This window comes from Prunus avium, chromosome 5 (genome assembly GCF_965620075.1).
Source record: "Prunus avium chromosome 5, drPruAviu1.hap1.1, whole genome shotgun sequence".
In the NCBI taxonomy this organism is placed as follows: domain Eukaryota; kingdom Viridiplantae; phylum Streptophyta; class Magnoliopsida; order Rosales; family Rosaceae; genus Prunus; species Prunus avium.
Genome location: NC_142288.1, coordinates 6,650,982 through 6,669,608, shown reverse-complemented (window position 1 = coordinate 6,669,608; position 18,627 = coordinate 6,650,982).

Genomic DNA, 18,627 nt, shown 5'->3' with positions numbered 1-18,627 from the left:
CCTCCCACCATATTATGATGTTGGCCAAGTTTTGGGCTCGATCCCAAATCAATAGGTGTGAGAAATTGGTCAATTCAATTTCAACTATAGTTCGTTCCTAATCTGAGTAGTTGTTGTATTCCATACTTCTAGCGATTGGATTTCACTCAAAACTCACCAAATGACTCCTCCCACCATATTATGATGTTGCCCAAGTTATGGGCTCGATTCGAAATCAATAGGTGTGAGAAATTGGACAATTCAAGTTCAACGGCAGTTCGTTCCTAATTCGAGTGGTTGGTGTATTCCATACTTCTAGCGATTGGATTTCTCTCAAAACTCACCAAATGACCCCTCCCACCATATTATGATGTTGCCCAAGTTTTGGGCTCGATCCGAAATCAATACGTGTGAGAAATTGGACAATTCAAGTTCAACGGCAGTTCGTTCCTAATTGGAGTGGTTGGTGTATTCCATACTTCTAGCGATTGGATTTCACTCAAAACTCACCAAATGACTCCTCCCACCATATTATGACATTGCCCAAGTTTTAGGCTCGATCCGAAATCAATAGGTTTTCCAAATTGGACAATTCAAGTTCAGTGGGAGTTCGTTCCTAATTGCAGTGGTTGGTGTATTCCATACTTCTAGCGATTGGATTTCACTCAAAACTCACCAAATGACTCCTCCCACCATATTATGACATTGCCCAAGTTTTAGGCTCGATTCGAAATCAGTAGGTTTTCCAAATTGGACAATTCAAGTTCAACGGCAGTTCGTTCCTAATTGCAGTGGTTGGTGTATTCCATACTTCTAGCGATTGGATTTAACTCAAAACTCGCCAAATGACTCCTCCCACCATATTATGATGTTGCACAAGTTTTGGGCTCGATCCGAAATCAATAGGTGTGAGAAATTGGACAATTCAAGTTCAACGGCAGTTCGTTCCTAATTGGAGTGGTTGGTGTATTCCATACTTCTAGCGATTGGGTTTCACTCAAAACTCACCAAATGACTCCTCCCACCATATTATGATGTTGCCCAAGTTTTGGGCTCGATCCGAAATCAATAGGTGTGAGAAATTGGACAATTCAAGCTCAACGGCAGTTCGTTCCTAATTGGAGTGGTTGGTGTATTCCATACTTCTAGCGATTGGATTTCACTCAGAACTCACCAAATGACTCCTCCCACCATATTACGATGTTGCCCAAGTTTGGGGCTCGATCCGAAATCAATAGGTGTTCCAAATTGGACAATTCAAGTTCAACGGCAGTTCGTTCCTAATTGGAGTGGTTGTTGTATTCCATACTTCTAGCGATTGGATTTCACTCAAAACTCACAGAATGACTCCTCCCACCATATTATGACATTGCCCAAGTTTTAGTCTCGATCCGAAATCAATAGGTTTTCCAAATTGGACATTTCAAGTTCAACGGCAGTTCGTTCCTAATTGCAGTGGTTGGTGTATTCCATACTTCTAGCGATTGGATTTCACTCACAACTCACCAAATGACTCTTCCCACCATATTATGATGTTGGACAAAGTTTTGGGCTCGATCCGAAATCAATAGGTGTTCCAAATTGGACAATTCAAGTACAACGGCAGTTCGTTCGTAATTGGAGTGGTTGGTGTATTCCATACTTCTAGCGATTGGATTTCACTCAAAACTCACCAAATGACTCCTCCCCCCATATTATGGTGTTGCCCAAGTTTTGGGCTCGATCCGAAATCAATAGGTGTGAGAAATTGGACAATTCAATTTCAACGGCAGTTCGTTCCTAATTGGAGTGGTTGGTGTATTCCATTCTTCCAGCGATTGGATTTCACTCAAAACTCACCAAATGACTCCTCCCACCATATTACGATGTTGCCCAAGTTTGGGGCTCGATCCGAAATCAATAGGTGTGAGAAATTGGTTAATTCAATTTCAACTACAGTTCGTTCCTAATCGGAGTAGTTGTTGTATTCCATACTTCTAGCGATTAGATTTCACTCAAAACTCACCAAATGACTCCTCCCACCATATTATGATGTTGCCCAAGTTATGGGCTCGATCCGAAATCAATAGGTGTGAGAAATTGGACAATTCAAGTTCAACGGCAGTTCGTTCCTAATTCGAGTGGTTGGTGTATTCCATACTTCTAGCGATTGGATTTCACTCAAAACTCACCAAATGACTCCTCCCACCATATTATGACATTGCCCAAGTTTAGGCTCGATCCGAAATCAATAGGTTTTCCAAATTGGACAATTCAAGTTCAACGGCAGTTCGTTCCTAATTGCAGTGGTTGGTGTATTCCATACTTCTAGCGATTGGATTTCACTCAAAACTCACCAAATGACTCCTCCCACCATATTATGATGTTGCCTGAGTTTAGGGCTCGATCCGAAATCAATTGGTGTTCGAAATTGGACAATTCAAGTTCAACGGCAGTTCGTTCCTAATTGGAGTGGTTGGTGTATTTCATACTTCCAGCGATTGGATTTCACTCAAAACTCACCAAATAACTCCTCCCACCATATTATGACGTTGCCCAAGTTTGGGGCTCGATCCTAAATCAATAGGTGTGAGAAATTGGACAATTCAAGTTCAACGGCAGTTCGTTCCTAATTGGAGTGGTTGGTGTATTCCATACTTCTAGCGATTGGATTTCACTCAAAACTCACCAAATGACTCCTCCCACCATATTATGAGGTTGTCCAAGTTTTGGGCTCGATCCGAAATCAATAGGTGTTCCAAATTGGACAATTCAAGTTCAACGGCAGTTCGTTCCTAATTGGAGTGGTTGGTGTATTCCACACTTCTAGCGATTGGATTTCACTCAAAACTCACCAAATGACTCCTCCCACTATATTATGATGTTGCCCAAGTTTTAGGCTCGATCCGAAATCAATAGGTGTTCCAAATTGTACAATTCAAGTTCAATGGCAGTTCGTTCCTAATTGGAGTGGTTGGTGTATTCCATATTTCTAGCGATTGGATTTCTCTTAAAACTCACCAAATGACTCCTCCCACCATATTATGATGTTGCCCGAGTTTTGGGCTCGATCCGAAATCAATAGGTTTTCCAAATTGGACAATTCAAGTTCAACGGCAGTTCCTTCCTAACGGCAGTCGTAGGTGTATTCCATACTTCTAGCGATTGGATTTCACTCAAAACTCACTAAACGACTCCTCCCACCATATTATGATGTTGCCTAAGTTTTGGGCTCGATCCGAAATCAATAGGTGTGACAAATTGGACAATTCAAGTTCAACGGCAGTTCGTTCCTAATTGGAGTGGTTGGTGTATTCCATACTTCCAGCGATTGGATTTCACTCAGAACTCACCAAATGACTCCTCCCACCATATTATGATGTTGCCCAAGTTTTGGGCTCGATCCGAAATCAATAGGTGTGAGAAATTGGACAATTCAAGTTCAACGGCAGTTCGTTCCTAGTTGGAGTGGCTGGTTTATTCCTTACTTCTAGAGATTGGATTTCACTCAAAACTCACCAAATGACTACTCCCACCATATTATGATGTTGCCCAAGTTTTGGGCTCGATCCGAAATCAATAGGTATTCCAAATTGGACAATTCAAGTTCAACGGCAGTTTGTTCCTAATTGCAGTGGTTGGTGTATTCCATACTTCTAGGGATTAGATTTCACTCAAAACTCACCAAATGACTCTTCCCACCATATTATGATGTTGCCCATGTTTTGGGCTCGATCCGAAATCAATAGGTGTGACAAATTGGACAATTCAAGTTCAACGGAAGTTCGTTCCTAATTGGAGTGGTTGGTGTATTCCATACTTCTGGCGATTGGATTTCACTCAAAACTCACCAAATGACTCCTCCCACCATATTGTGATGTAGCCCAAGTTTCGGGCTGGATCCGAAATCAATAGGTGTGAGAAATTGGACAATTGAAGTTCAACGGAAGTTCGTTCCTAATTGGAGTGGTTGGTGTATTCCATACTTCTAGCGATTGGATTTCACACAAAACTCACCAAATGACTCCTCCCACCATATTGTGATGTAGCCAAAAGTTTGGGGCTCGATCCGAAATCAATAGGTGTGAGAAGTTGGACAATTCAGGTTCAACGGCAGTTCGTTCCTAGTTGGAGTGGCTGGTGTATTCCACACTTCTAGAGATTGGATTTCACTCAAAACTCACCAAATGACTCCTCCCACCATATTATGATGTTGCCCAAGTTTTGGGCACGATCCGAAATCAATAGGTGTTCCAAATTGGAAAATTCAAGTATAACGGCAGTTCGTTCATAACTGGAGTGGTTGGTGTATTCCATACTTCTAGCGATTGGATTTCACTCAAAACTCACCAAATGACTCCTCCCACCAGATTATGATGTTGCCCAAGTTTTGGGCTCGATCCGAAATCAACAGGTGTGAGAAATTGGACAATTCAAGTTCAACGGCAGTTCGTTCCTAATGGGAGTGGTTGGTGTATTCCATACTTCTAGCGATTGGATTTCACTCAAAACTCACCAAATGACTCCTCCCACCATATTATGATGTTGCCCAAGTTTTGGGCTCGATCCGAAATCAATAGGTGTTCCAAATTGGACAATTCAAGTTCAACGGCAGTTCGTTCCTAATTGGAGTGGTTGGTGTATTCCATACTTCTAGCGATTGGATTTCACTCAAAACTCACCAAATGACTCCTCCCACCATGTTATGATGTTGCCCAAGTTTTGGGCTCGATCCGAAATCAATCGGTGTTCCAAATTGGACAATTCAAGTACAACAGCAGTTCGTTCCTAATTGGAGTGGTTGGTGTATTCCATACTTCTAGCGATTGGATTTCACTCAAAACTCACCAAATGACTCCTCCCACCATATTATGATGTTGCCCAAGTTTTGTGCACAATCCGAAATCAATAGGTGTGAGAAATTGGACAATTCAAGTTCAACGGCAGTTCGTTCCTAATTGGAGTGGTTGGTGTATTCCATACTTCTAGCGATTGGATTTCACTCAAAACTCACCAAATGACTCCTCCCACCATATTATGATGTTGCCCAAGTTTGGGGCTCGAACCGAAATCAACAGGTGTGAGAAATTGGACAATTCAAGTTCAACGGCAGTTCGTTCCTAATTGGAGTGGTTGGTGTATTCCATACTTCTAGCGATTGGATTTCACTCAAACCTCACCAAATGACTCCTCCCACCATATTATGACGTTGGCCAAATTTGGGGCTCGATCCGAAATCAATAGGTGTGAGAAATTCGTCAATTCAATTTCAACGGCAGTTCGTTCCTAATTGCAGTGGTTGGTGTATTCCATACTTCTAGGGATTAGATTTCACTCAAAACTCACCAAATGACTCTTCCCACCATATTATGATGTTGCCCATGTTTTGGGCTCGATCCGAAATCAATAGGTGTGACAAATTGGACAATTCAAGTTCAACGGAAGTTCGTTCCTAATTGGAGTGGTTGGTGTATTCCATACTTCTGGCGATTGGATTTCACTCAAAACTCACCAAATGACTCCTCCCACCATATTGTGATGTAGCCCAAGTTTCGGGCTGGATCCGAAATCAATAGGTGTGAGAAATTGGACAATTGAAGTTCAACGGAAGTTCGTTCCTAATTGGAGTGGTTGGTGTATTCCATACTTCTAGCGATTGGATTTCACACAAAACTCACCAAATGACTCCTCCCACCATATTGTGATGTAGCCAAAAGTTTGGGGCTCGATCCGAAATCAATAGGTGTGAGAAGTTGGACAATTCAGGTTCAACGGCAGTTCGTTCCTAGTTGGAGTGGTTGGTGTATTCCACACTTCTAGAGATTGGATTTCACTCAAAACTCACCAAATGACTCCTCCCACCATATTATGATGTTGCCCAAGTTTTGGGCACGATCCGAAATCAATAGGTGTTCCAAATTGGAAAATTCAAGTATAACGGCAGTTCGTTCATAACTGGAGTGGTTGGTGTATTCCATACTTCTAGCGATTGGATTTCACTCAAAACTCACCAAATGACTCCTCCCACCAGATTATGATGTTGCCCAAGTTTTGGGCTCGATCCGAAATCAACAGGTGTGAGAAATTGGACAATTCAAGTTCAACGGCAGTTCGTTCCTAATTGGAGTGGTTGGTGTATTCCATACTTCTAGCGATTGGATTTCACTCAAAACTCACCAAATGACTCCTCCCACCATGTTATGATGTTGCCCAAGTTTTGGGCTCGATCCGAAATCAATAGGTGTTCCAAATTGGACAATTCAAGTAGAACGGTAGTTCGTTCCTAATTGTAGTGGTTGGTGTATTCCATACTTCTAGCGATTGGATTTCACTCAAAACTCACCAAATGACTCCTCCCACCATATTATGCTGTTGCCCAAGTTTTGGGCTCGATCCGAAATCAATAGGTGTGATAAATTGGTCAATTCAATTTCAATGACAGTTCTTTCCTAATTGTAGTGGTTGGTGTATTCCATACTTCTAGCGATTGGATTTCACTCAAAACTCACCAAATGACTCCTCCCACCATATTATGATGTTGCCCAAGTTTTGGGCTCGATCCGAAATCAATAGGTGTTCCAAATTGGACAATTCAAGTTCAACGGCAGTTCGTTCCTAATTGGAGTGGTTGGTGTATTCCATACTTCTAGCGATTGGATTTCACTCAAAACTCACCAAATGACTCCTCCCACCATGTTATGATGTTGCCCAAGTTTTGGGCTCAATCCGAAATCAATCGGTGTTCCAAATTGGACAATTCAAGTACAACGGCAGTTCTTTCCTAATTGGAGTGGTTGGTGTATTCCATACTTCTAGCGATTGGATTTCACTCAAAACTCACCAAATGACTCCTCCCACCATGTTATGATGTTGCCCAAGTTTTGTGCACAATCCGAAATCAATAGGTGTGAGAAATTGGACAATTCAAGTTCAACGGCAGTTCGTTCCTAATTGGAGTGGTTGGTGTATTCCATACTTCTAGCGATTGGATTTCACTCAAAACTCTCCAAATGACTCCTCCCACCATATTATGATGTTGCCCAAGTTTGGGGCTCGAACCGAAATCAACAGGTGTGAGAAATTGGACAATTCAAGTTCAACGGCAGTTCGTTCCTAATTGGAGTGGTTGGTGTATTCCATACTTCTAGCGATTGGATTTCACTCAAAACTCACCAAATGACTCCTCCCACCATATTATGACGTTGGCCAAGTTTGGGGCTCGATCCGAAATCAATAGGTGTGAGAAATTCGTCAATTCAATTTCAACGGCAGTTCGTTCCTAATTGGAGTGGTTGGTGTATTCCATACTTCTAGCGATTGGATTTCAATCAAAACTCACCAAATGACTCCTCCCACCATGTTATGATGTTGCCCAAGTTTTGGGATCGATCCGAAATCAATAGGTGTTCCAAATTGGACAATTCAAGTTCAACAGCAGTTCGTTCCTAATTGGAGTGGTTGGTGTATTCCATACTTCTAGCGATTGGATTTCACTCAAAATTCACCAAATGACTCCTCCCACCATATTATGATGTTGCCCAAGTTTGGGCCTCGATCCGAAATCAATAGGTGTGAGAAATTGGACAATTCAAGTTCAACGGCAGTTCGTTCCTCATTGGAGTGGTTGGTGTATTCCATACTTCTAGCGATTGGATTTCACTCAAAACTAACCAAATGACTCCTCCCACCATATTATGATGTTGCCCAAGTTTGGGGCTCGATCCGAAATCAATAGGTGTTCCAAATTGGACAATTCAAGTTCAACGGCAGTTCGTTCCTAATTGGAGTGGTTGGTGTATTCCATACTTCTAGCGATTGGATTTCACTCAAAACTCACCAAACGACTCCACCCACCATATTATGATGTTGCCCATGTTTTGGGCCCGATCCGAAATCAATTGGTGTTCCAAATTGGACAATTCAAGTTCAACGGCAGTTCGTTCCTAATTGGAGTGGTTGGTGTATTCCATTCTTCTTGCGATTGGATTTCATTCGAAACTCACCAAATGACTCCTCCCACCATATTATGATGTTGCCCAAGTTTGGGGCTCGATCCGAAATCAATAGGTGTGAGAAATTGGACAATTCAAGTTCAACGGCAGTTCGTTCCTAATTGGAGTGGTTGGTGTATTCCATACTTCTAGCGATTGGGTTTCAATCAAAACTCACCAAATGACTCCTCCCACCATATTATGATGTTGCCCAGGTTTGGGGCTCGATCCGAAATCAATAGGTGTGAGAAATTGGACAATTCAATTTCAACGGCAGTTCGTTCCTAGTTGGAGTGGTGGGTGTATTCCATACTTCTAGCGATTGGATTTCACTCAAAACTCACCAAATGACTCCACCCACCATATTGTGATGTTGCCCAAGTTTTGGGCTCGATCAGATATCAATAGGTGTTCCAAATTGGACAATTCAAGTACAACGGCAGTTCGTTCCTAATTGGAGTGGTTGGTGTATTCCATACTTCTAGCGATTGGATTTCACTCAAAACTCACCAAATGACTTCTCCCACCGTATTATGATGTTCCCCAAATTTTGGGCTCGATCCGAAATCAATAGGTGTTCCAAATTGGACAATTCATGTACAACGGCAGTTCGTTCCTAATTGGAGTGGTTGGTGTATTCCATACTTCTAGCGATTGGATTTCACTCAAAACCCACCAAATGACTCCTCCCACCATATTATGCTGTTGCCCAAGTTTTGGGATCGATGCGAAATCAATAGGTGTGAGAAATTGGACAATTCAATTTCAGCGGCAGTACGTTCCTAATTGGAGTGGTTGGTGCATTCCATACTTCTAGCGATTGGATTTCACTCAAAACTCACCAAATGACTCCTCCCACCATATTATGATGTTGCCCAAGTTTTGGGCTCGATCCGAAATCAATAGGTGTGAGAAATTGGACAATTCAAGTTCAACGACAGTTCATTCCCAATTGGAGTGGTTGGTGTATTCCATACTTCTAGCGATTGGATTTCACTCAAAACTCGCCAAATGACTCCTCCCACCATATTATGATGTTGTCCAAGTTTTGGGCTCGATCCGAAATCAGTAGGTGTGAGAAATTGGTCAATTCAATTTCAACGAAAGTTCGTTCCTAATTGGAGTCGTTGGTGTATTCCGTACTTCTAACGATTGGATTTGACTCAAAACTCACCAAATGACTCCTCCCACCATATTATGATGTTGCCCAAGTTTTGGGCTCGATCCGAAATCAATAGGTGTTCCAAATTGGACAATTCAAGTACAACGGCAGTTCGTTCCTAACTGGAGTGGTTGCTGTATTCCTTACTTCTACAGATTGGATTTCACTCAAAATTCACCAAATGACTCTTCCCACCATATTATGATGTTGCCCAAGTTTTGGGCTCGATCCGAAATCAATAGGTGTGAGAAACTGGACAATTCAAGTTCAACGGCAGTTCGTTCCTAATTGGAGTGGTTGGTGTATTCCATACTTCTAGCGAATGGATTTCACTCAAAACTCACCAAATGACTCCTCCCACCATATTATGATGTTGCCCAAGTTTTGGACTCGATCCGAAATCAATAGGTCTTCCAAATTTGACAATTAGAGTTCAACGGCAGTTCGTTCCAAATCGTAGTAGTTGTTGTATTCCATACTTCTAGCGATTGTATTTCACTAGAAACTCACCAAATGACTCCTTCCACCATATTATGATGTTGCCCAAGTTTGGGGCTCGATCCGAAATCAATAGGTGTGAGAAATTGGACAATTCAAGTTCAACGGTAGTCCGTTCCTAATTGGAGTGGTTGGTGTATTCCAAAGTTCTAGCGTTTGGATTTCACTCAAAACTCACCAAATGACTCCTCCCACCATGTTATGATGTTGCCCAAGTTTTGGGCTCGATCCGAAATCAATAGGTGTTTCAAATTGGACAATTCAAGTTCAACGGCAGTTCGTTCCTAATTGGAGTGGTTGGTGTATTCCATAATTCTAGCGATTGGATTTCACTGGAAACTCACCAAATGACTCCTCCCACCATATTATGATGTTGCCCAAGTTTTCGGCTCGATCCGAAATCAATAGGTGTTCCAAATTGGACAATTCAAGTTCAACGGCAGTTCGTTCCTAATTGGAGTGGTTGGTGTATTCCAAACTTCTAGCAATTGGATTTCACTCAAAACTCACCAAATGACCCCTCCCACCATATTATGATGTTGCCCAAGTTTTGGGCTCGATCCGAAATCAGTAGGTGTTCCAAATTGGACAATTCAAGTTCAACGGCAGTTCGTTCCTAATTGGAGTGGTTTGTGTATTCCATACTTCTAGCGATTGGATTTCACTCAAAACTCACCAAATGACTCCTCCCACCATATTATGATGTTGCTCAAGTTTGGGGCTCGATCCGAAATCCATAGGTGTGAGAAATTGGACAATTCAAGCCCAACGGCAGTTTGTTCCTAATTGGAGTGGTTGGTGTATTCCATACTTCTAGCGATTGGATTTCACTCCAAAGTCACCAAATGACTCCTCCCACCATATTATCACATTGCCCAAGTTTTAGGCTCGATCCGAAATCAATAGGTTTTCCAAATTGGACAATTCAAGTTCAACGGCAGTTTGTTCCTAATTGGAGTGGTTTGTGTATTCCATACTTCTAGCGATTGGATTTCACTCAAAACTCACCAAATGACTCCTCCCACCATATTACGACATTGCCCAAGTTTTAGGCTCGATCCGAGATCAATAGGTATTCCAAATTGGACAATTCAAGTTCAACGGCAGTTCGTTCCTATTTGCAGTGGTTGGTGTATTCCATACTTCTAGCGATTGGATTTCACTCAAAACTCACCAAATGACTCCTCCCATCATATTATGATGTTGCCCAAGTTTGGGGCTCGATCTGAAATCAATAGGTTTGAGAAATTGGTCAATTCAATTTCAACTACAGTTCGTTCCTAATCGGAGTAGTTGTTGTATTCCATACTTCTAGCGATTGGATTTCACTCAAAACTCATCAAATGACTCCTCCCACCATATTATGATGTTGCCCAAGTTTTGGGCTCAATCCGAAATCAATAGGTGTGAGAAATTGGACAATTCAAGTTCAACGGCAGTTCGTTCCTAATTGGAGTGGTTGGTGTATTCCATACTTCTAGCGATTGGATTCCCTGAAAACTCACCAAATGACTCCTCCCACCATATTATGATGTTGCCCAAGTTTGGGGCTCGATCCGAAGTCAATAGGTGTGAGAAATCGGACAATTCAAGTTCAACGGTAGTTCATTCCTAATTGGAGTGGTTGGTGTATTCCAAACTTCTAGCAATTGGATTTCACTCAAAACTCACCTAATGACTCCTCCCACCATGTTATGATGTTGCCCAAGTTTTGGGCTCGATCCGAAATCAATAGGTGTTCCAAATTGCACAATTCAAGTTCAACGGCAGTTCGTTCCTAATTGGAGTGGTTGGTGTATTCCATACCTCTAGCGATTGGATTTCACTCAAAACTCACCAAATGACTCCTCCCACCATATTATGATGTTGCCCAAGTTTTGGGCTCGATCCGAAATCAATAGGTGTTCCAAATTGGACAATTCAAGTTCAACGGCAGTTCGTTCCTAGTTGGAGTGGTTGGTGTATTCCATACTTCTAGCGATTGGATTTTACTCAAAACTAACCAAATGACTACTCCCACCATATTATGATATTGCCCATGTTTTGGGCTCGATCCAAAATCAATAGGTGTGAGAAATTGGACAATTCAAGTTCAACGGCAGTTCGTTCCTAATGGGGGTGGTTGATGTATTCCATACTTCTAGCGATTGGATTTCGCTCAAAACTCACCAAATGACTCCTCCCACCATATTATGATGTTGACCAAGTTTGGGGCTCGATCCGAAGTCAATAGGTGTGAGAAATCGGACAATTCAAGTTCAACGGTAGTTCGTTCCTAATTGGAGTGGTTGGTGTATTCCAAACTTCTAGCAATTGGATTTCACTCAAAACTCACCAAATGACTCCTCCCACCATGTTATGATGTTGCCCAAGTTTTGGGCTCGATCCGAAATCAATAGGTGTTCCAAATTGCACAATTCAAGTTCAACGGCAGTTCGTTCCTAATTGGAGTGGTTGGTGTATTCCATACTTCTAGCGATTGGATTTCACTCAAAACTCACCAAATGACTCCTCCCACCATATTATGATGTTGCCCAAGTTTCGTCCTCGATCCGAAATCAATAGGTGTGAGAAATTGGACAATTCAAGTTCAACGGCAGTTCGTTCCTAATTGGAGTGGTTGGTGTATTCCATACTTCTAGCGATTGGATTTCACTCAAAACTAACCAAATGACTCCTCCCACCATATTATGATGTTGCCCAAGTTTTGGGCTCGATACGAAATCAATAGGTGTTCCAAATTGGACAATTCAAGTTCAACGGCAGTTCGTTCCTAATTGGAGTGGTTGGTGTATTCCATACTTCTAGCGATTGGATTTCGCTCAAAACTCACCAAATGACTCCTCCCACCAAATTATGATGTTGCCCAAGTTTTGGGCTCGATCCGAAATCAATAGGTGTTCCAAATTGGACAATTCAAGTTCAACGGCAGTTCGTTCCTAGTTGGAGTGGTTGCTGTATTCCATACTTCTAGCGATTGGATTTCACTCAAAACTCACCAAATGACTCCTCCCACCATATTATGATGTTGCCCAAGTTTCGTCCTCGATCCGAAATCAATAGGTGTGAGAAATTGGACAATTCAAGTTCAACGGCAGTTCGTTCCTAATTGGAGTGGTTGGTGTATTCCATACTTCTAGCGATTGGATTTCACTCAAAACTAACCAAATGACTCCTCCCACCGTATTATGATGTTGCCCAAGTTTGGGTTCGATCCGAAATCAATAGGTGTGAGAAATTGGACAATTCAAGTTCAACGGCAGTTCGTTCCTAATTGGAGTGGTTGGTGTATTCCATACTTCTAGCGATTGGATTTCACTGTAAACTCACCAAATGACTCCTCCCACCATATTATGATGTTGCCCAAGTTTTGGGCTCGATCCGAAATCAATAGGTGTTCCAAATTGGACAATTCAAGTTCAACGGCAGTTCGTTCCTAATTGGAGTGGTTGGTGTATTCCATACTTCTAGCGACTGGATTTCGCTCAAAACTCACCAAATGACTCCTCCCACCAAATTATGATGTTGCCCAAGTTTTGGGCTCGATCCGAAATCAATAGGTGTTCCAAATTGGACAATTCAAGTTCAACGGCAGTTCGTTCCTAGTTGGAGTGGTTGGTGTATTCCATACTTCTAGCGATTGGATTTCACTCAAAACTAACCAAATGACTACTCCCACCATATTATGATATTGCCCATGTTTTGGGCTCGATCCAAAATCAATAGGTGTGAGAAATTGGACAATTCAAGTTCAACGGCAGTTCGTTCCTAATGGGAGTGGTTGGTGTATTCCATACTTCTAGCGATTCGATTTCGCTCAAAACTCACCAAATGACTCCTCCCACCATATTATGATGTTGCCCAAGTTTCGGGCTCGATCCGAAATCATAGGTGTGAGAAATTGGACAATTCAAGTTCAACGGCAGTTCGTTTCTAATTGGAGTGGTTGGTGTATTCCATACTTCTAGCGATTGGATTTCACTCCAAACTCACCAAATGACTCCTCCCACCATATTATGATGTTGCCCAAGTTTTGGGCTCGATCCGAAATCAATAGGTGTTCCAAATTGGACAATTCAAGTTCAACAGCAGTTCGTTCCTAATCGGAGTCGTTGTTGTATTCCGTACTTGTAGCGATTGGATTTCACTCAAAACTGACCAAATGACTCCTCCCACCAAATTATGATGTTGCCCAAGTTTTGGGCTCGATCCGAAATCAATAGGTGTGAGAAATTGGACAATTCAAGTTCAACGGCAGTTCGTTCCTAATTGGAGTGGTTGATGTATTCCATACTTCTAGCGATTGGATTTCACTGAAAACTCACCAAATGACTCCTCCCACCATATTATGATGTTGCCCAAGTTTTGGGCTCGATCCGAAATCAATAGGTGTTCCAAATTGGACAATTCAAGTTCAACGGCAGTTCGTTCCTAGTTGGAGTGGTTGGTGTATTCCATACTTCTAGCGATTGGATTTCACTCAAAACTAACCAAATGACTACTCCCACCATATTATGATGTTGCCCATGTTTTGGGCTCGATCCAAAATCAATAGGTGTGAGAAATTGGACAATTCAACTTCAACGGCAGTTCGTTCCTAATTCGAGGGGTTGGTGTATTCCACACTTCTAGCGAATGGATTCCACTCAAAACTACCCAAATGACTCCTCTCACCATATTATGATGTTGCCCAAGTTTGGGGCTCGGTCCGAAATCAATAGGTGTGAGAAATTGGACAATTCAAGTTCAACGGCAGTTCGTTCCTAATTGGAGTGGTTAGTGTATTCCGTACTTCTAGCGATTGGATTTCACTCAAAACTCACCAAATGACTACTCCCACAATATTATGATGTTGCACAAGTTTTGGGCTCGTTCCAAAATCAATAGGTGTGAGAAATTGGACAATTCAAGTTCAACGGCAGTTCGTTCCTAATTGGAGTGGTTGGTGTATTCCACACTTCTAGCGATTGGATTTCACTCAAAACTAACCAAATGACTCCTCCCACCATATTATGATGTTGCCCAAGTTTGGGGCTCGGTCCGAAATCAATAGGTGTGAGAAATTGGACAATTCAAGTTCAACGGCAGTTCGTTCCTAATTGGTGTGGTTGGTGTATTCCACACCTCTAGCGATTGGATTTCAATCAAAACTAACCAAATGACTCCTCCCCCCATATTATGATGTTTCCCAAGTTTTGGGCTAGATCCGAAATCAATAGGTGTGGGAAATTGGACAATTCAAGTTCAACGGCAGTTCGTTTCTAGTTGGAGTGGTTGGTGTATTCCATACTTCTAGCGATTGGATTTCACTCAAAACTCACCAAATGACTCCTCCCACCATATTATGATGTTGTCCAACTTTTGGGCTCGATCCGAAATCAATAGGTGTTCCAAATTGGACATTTCAAGTTCAACGGCAGTTCGTTCCTAATTGGAGTGGTTGGTGTATTCCATACTTCTAGCGATTTGATTTCACTCAAAACTCACCAAATGACTCCTCCCACCATATTATGATGTTGCCCAAGTTTTGGGCTCGATCCGAAACCAATAGGTCGTCCAAATTTGACAATTAGAGTTCAACGGCAGTTCGTTCCTAATTGGACTGGTTGGTGTATTCCATACTTCTAGCAATTGGATTTCACTCAAAACTGTCCAAATGACTCCCCCCACCATATTATGATATTGCCCAAGTTTTTTGGCTCGATCCGAAATCAATAGGTGTGAGAAATTGGACAATTCAAGTTCAACGGCAGTTCGTTCCTAATTGGAGTGGTTGTTGTATTCCATACTTCTAGCGATTGGATTTCACTCAAAACTCACCAAATGACTACTCCCACCGTATTATGATGTTGCCCAAGTTTTGGGCTCGATCCGAAATCAATAGGTGTTCCAAATTGGACAATTCAAGTTCAACGGCAGTTCGTTCCTAATTGGAGTGGTTGGTGTATTCCATACTTCTAGCGATTGGATTTCACTCAAAACTAACCAAATGACTCCTCCCACCGTATTATGATGTTGCCCAAGTTTGGGTTCGATCCGAAATCAATAGGTGTGAGAAATTGGACAATTCAAGTTCAACGGCAGTTCGTTCCTAATTGGAGTGGTTGTTGTATTCCATACTTCTAGCGATTGGATTTCACTCAAAACTCACCAAATGACTATTCCCACCGTATTATGATGTTGCCCAAGTTTTGGGCTCGATCCGAAATCAATAGGTGTTCCAAATTGGACAATTCAAGTTCAACGGCAGTTCGTTCCTAATTGGAGGGGTTGGTGTATTCCATACTTCTAGCGATTGGATTTCATTCAAAACTCACCAAATGACTCCTCCCACCAAATTATGATGTAGCCCAAGTTTTGGTCTCGATCCGAAATCAGTAGGTCTTCCAAATTTGACAATTAGAGTTCAACGGCAGTTCGTTCCTAATTGGACTGGTTGGTGCATTCCATACTTCTGGCGATTGGATTTCACTCAAAACGAACGAAATGACTCCTCCCACCATATTATGAGGTTGCCCAAGTTTTGGGCTCGATCCGAAATCAATAGCTGTTCCAAATTGGACAATTCAAGTTCAACGGCAGTTCGTTCCTAATTGGTTTGGTTAGTGTATTCCATACTTCTAGCGATTGGATTTCACTCAAAACTCACCAAATATCTCCTCCCACCATATTATGTTGTTGCCCAAGTTTTGGGCTCGATCCGAAATCAATAGGTGTGAGAAATTGGACAATTCAAGTTCAACGGCAGTTCGTTCCAAATTGGAGTGGTTGGTGTATTCCATACTTCTAGCGATTGGATTTCACTCAAAACTCACCAAATAACTCCTCCCACCATATTATGTTGTTGCCCAAGTTTTTGGCTCGATCCGAAATCAATAGGTGTGAGAAATTGGACAATTCAAGTTCAACGGCAGTTCGTTCCAAATTGGAGTGGTTGGTGTATTCCATACTTCTAGCGATTGGATTTCACTCAAAACTCACCAAATAACTCCTCCCACCATATTATGTTGTTGCCCAAGTTTTGGGCTCGATCTGAAATCAATAGGTGTGAGAAATTGGACAATTCAAGTTCAACGGCATTTCGTTCCAAATTGGAGTGGTTGGTGTATTCCATACTTCTAGCGATTGGATTTCACTCAAAACTCACCAAATGACTCCTCCCACCATATTATGATGTTGCCCAAGTTTTGGGCTCGATCCGAAATCAATAGGTGTTCCAAATTGGAAAACTCAAGTATAACGGCAGTTCGTTCCTAACTGGAGTGGTTGGTGTATTCCATCCTTCTAGCGATTGGATTTCCCTCAAAACTCACCAAATGACTCCTCCCACCATATTATGATGTTGTCCAAGTTTTGGGCTCGATCCGAAATCAATAGGTGTGAGAAATTGGACAATTCAAGTTCAACGGCAGTTCGTTCCTAATTGGTTTGGTTGGTGTATTCCATACTTCTAGCGATTGGATTTCACTCAAAACTCACCAAATGACTCCTCCCACCAATTATGATGTTGCCCAAGTTTTGGGCTCGATCCGAAATCAATAGGTGTGAGAAATTGGACAATTCAATTTCAACGGCAGTTCATTCCTAATTGGAGTGGTTGGTGTATTCCATACTTCTAGCGATTGGATTTCACTCAAAACTCACCAAATGACTCCTCCCACCAAATTATGATGTTGCCCAAGTTTTGGGCTCGATCCGAAATCAATAGGTGTGAGAAATTGGACAATTCAAGTTCAACGGCAGTTCGTTCCTAATTGGAGTGGTTGGTGTATTCCATACTTCTAGCGATTGGATTTCACTCAAAACTCACCAAATGACTCCTCCCACCATATTATGATGTTGCCCAAGTTTTGGGCTCGATCCGAAATCAATTGGTGTGAGAAATTGGTCAATTCAATTTGAACGACAGTTCGTCCCTAATTGGAGTGGTTGGTGTACTCCGTACTTCTAGCGATTGGATTTCACTCAAAACTCACCAAATGACTCCTCCCACCATATTATGATGTTGCCCAAGTTTGGGGCTCGATCCGAAATCAATAGGTGTGAGAAATTGGTCAATTCAATTTCAACGACAGTTCGTTCCTAATTGGAGTGGTTGGTGTATTCCATACATCTAGCGATTGGATTTCACTCAAAACTCACCAAATGACTCCTCCCACCATATGATGATGTTGCCCAAGATTTTGGGCTCGATCCGAAATCAATAGGTGTGAGAAATTGGACAATTCAAGTTCAACGGCAGTTCATTCCTAATTGGAGTGGTTGGTGTATTCCATACTTCTAGCGATTGGATTTCACTTAAAACTCACCAAATCACTCCTCCCACCATATTATGATGTTGCCCAAGTTTTGGATTCGATCCGAAATCAATAGGTGTTCCAAATTGGACAATTCAAGTTCAACGGCAGTTCGTTCCTAATTGGAGTGGTTTGTGTATGCCATACTTCTATCGATTGGATTTCACTCAAAACTCACCAAATGACTACGCCCACCATATTATGTTGTTGCCCAAGTTTTGGGCTCGATCCGAAATCAATAGGTGTGAGAAATTGGTCAATTCAATTTGAACGACAGTTCGTCCCTAATTGGAGTGGTTGGTGTATTCCGAACTTCTAGCGATTGGATTTCACTCAAAACTCACCAAATGACTCCTCCCACCATATTATGATGTTGCCCAAGTTTTGGGCTCGATCCGAAATCAATAGGTGTGAGAAATTGGACAATTCAAGTTCAACGGCAGTTCGTTCCTAATTGGAGTGGTTGGTGTATTCCATACATCTAGAGATTGGATTTCACTCAAAACTCACCAAATGACTCCTCCCACCATATTATGATGTTGCCCAAGTTTTGGGCTCGATCCGAAATCAATTGGTGTGAGAAATTGGACAATTCAAGTTCAACGGCAGTTCGTTCCTAATTGCAGTGGATTGTGTATTCCATACTTCTAGCGATTGGATTTCACTCAAAACTCACCAAATGACTCCTCCCACCAAATTATGATGTTGTCCAAGTTTTGGG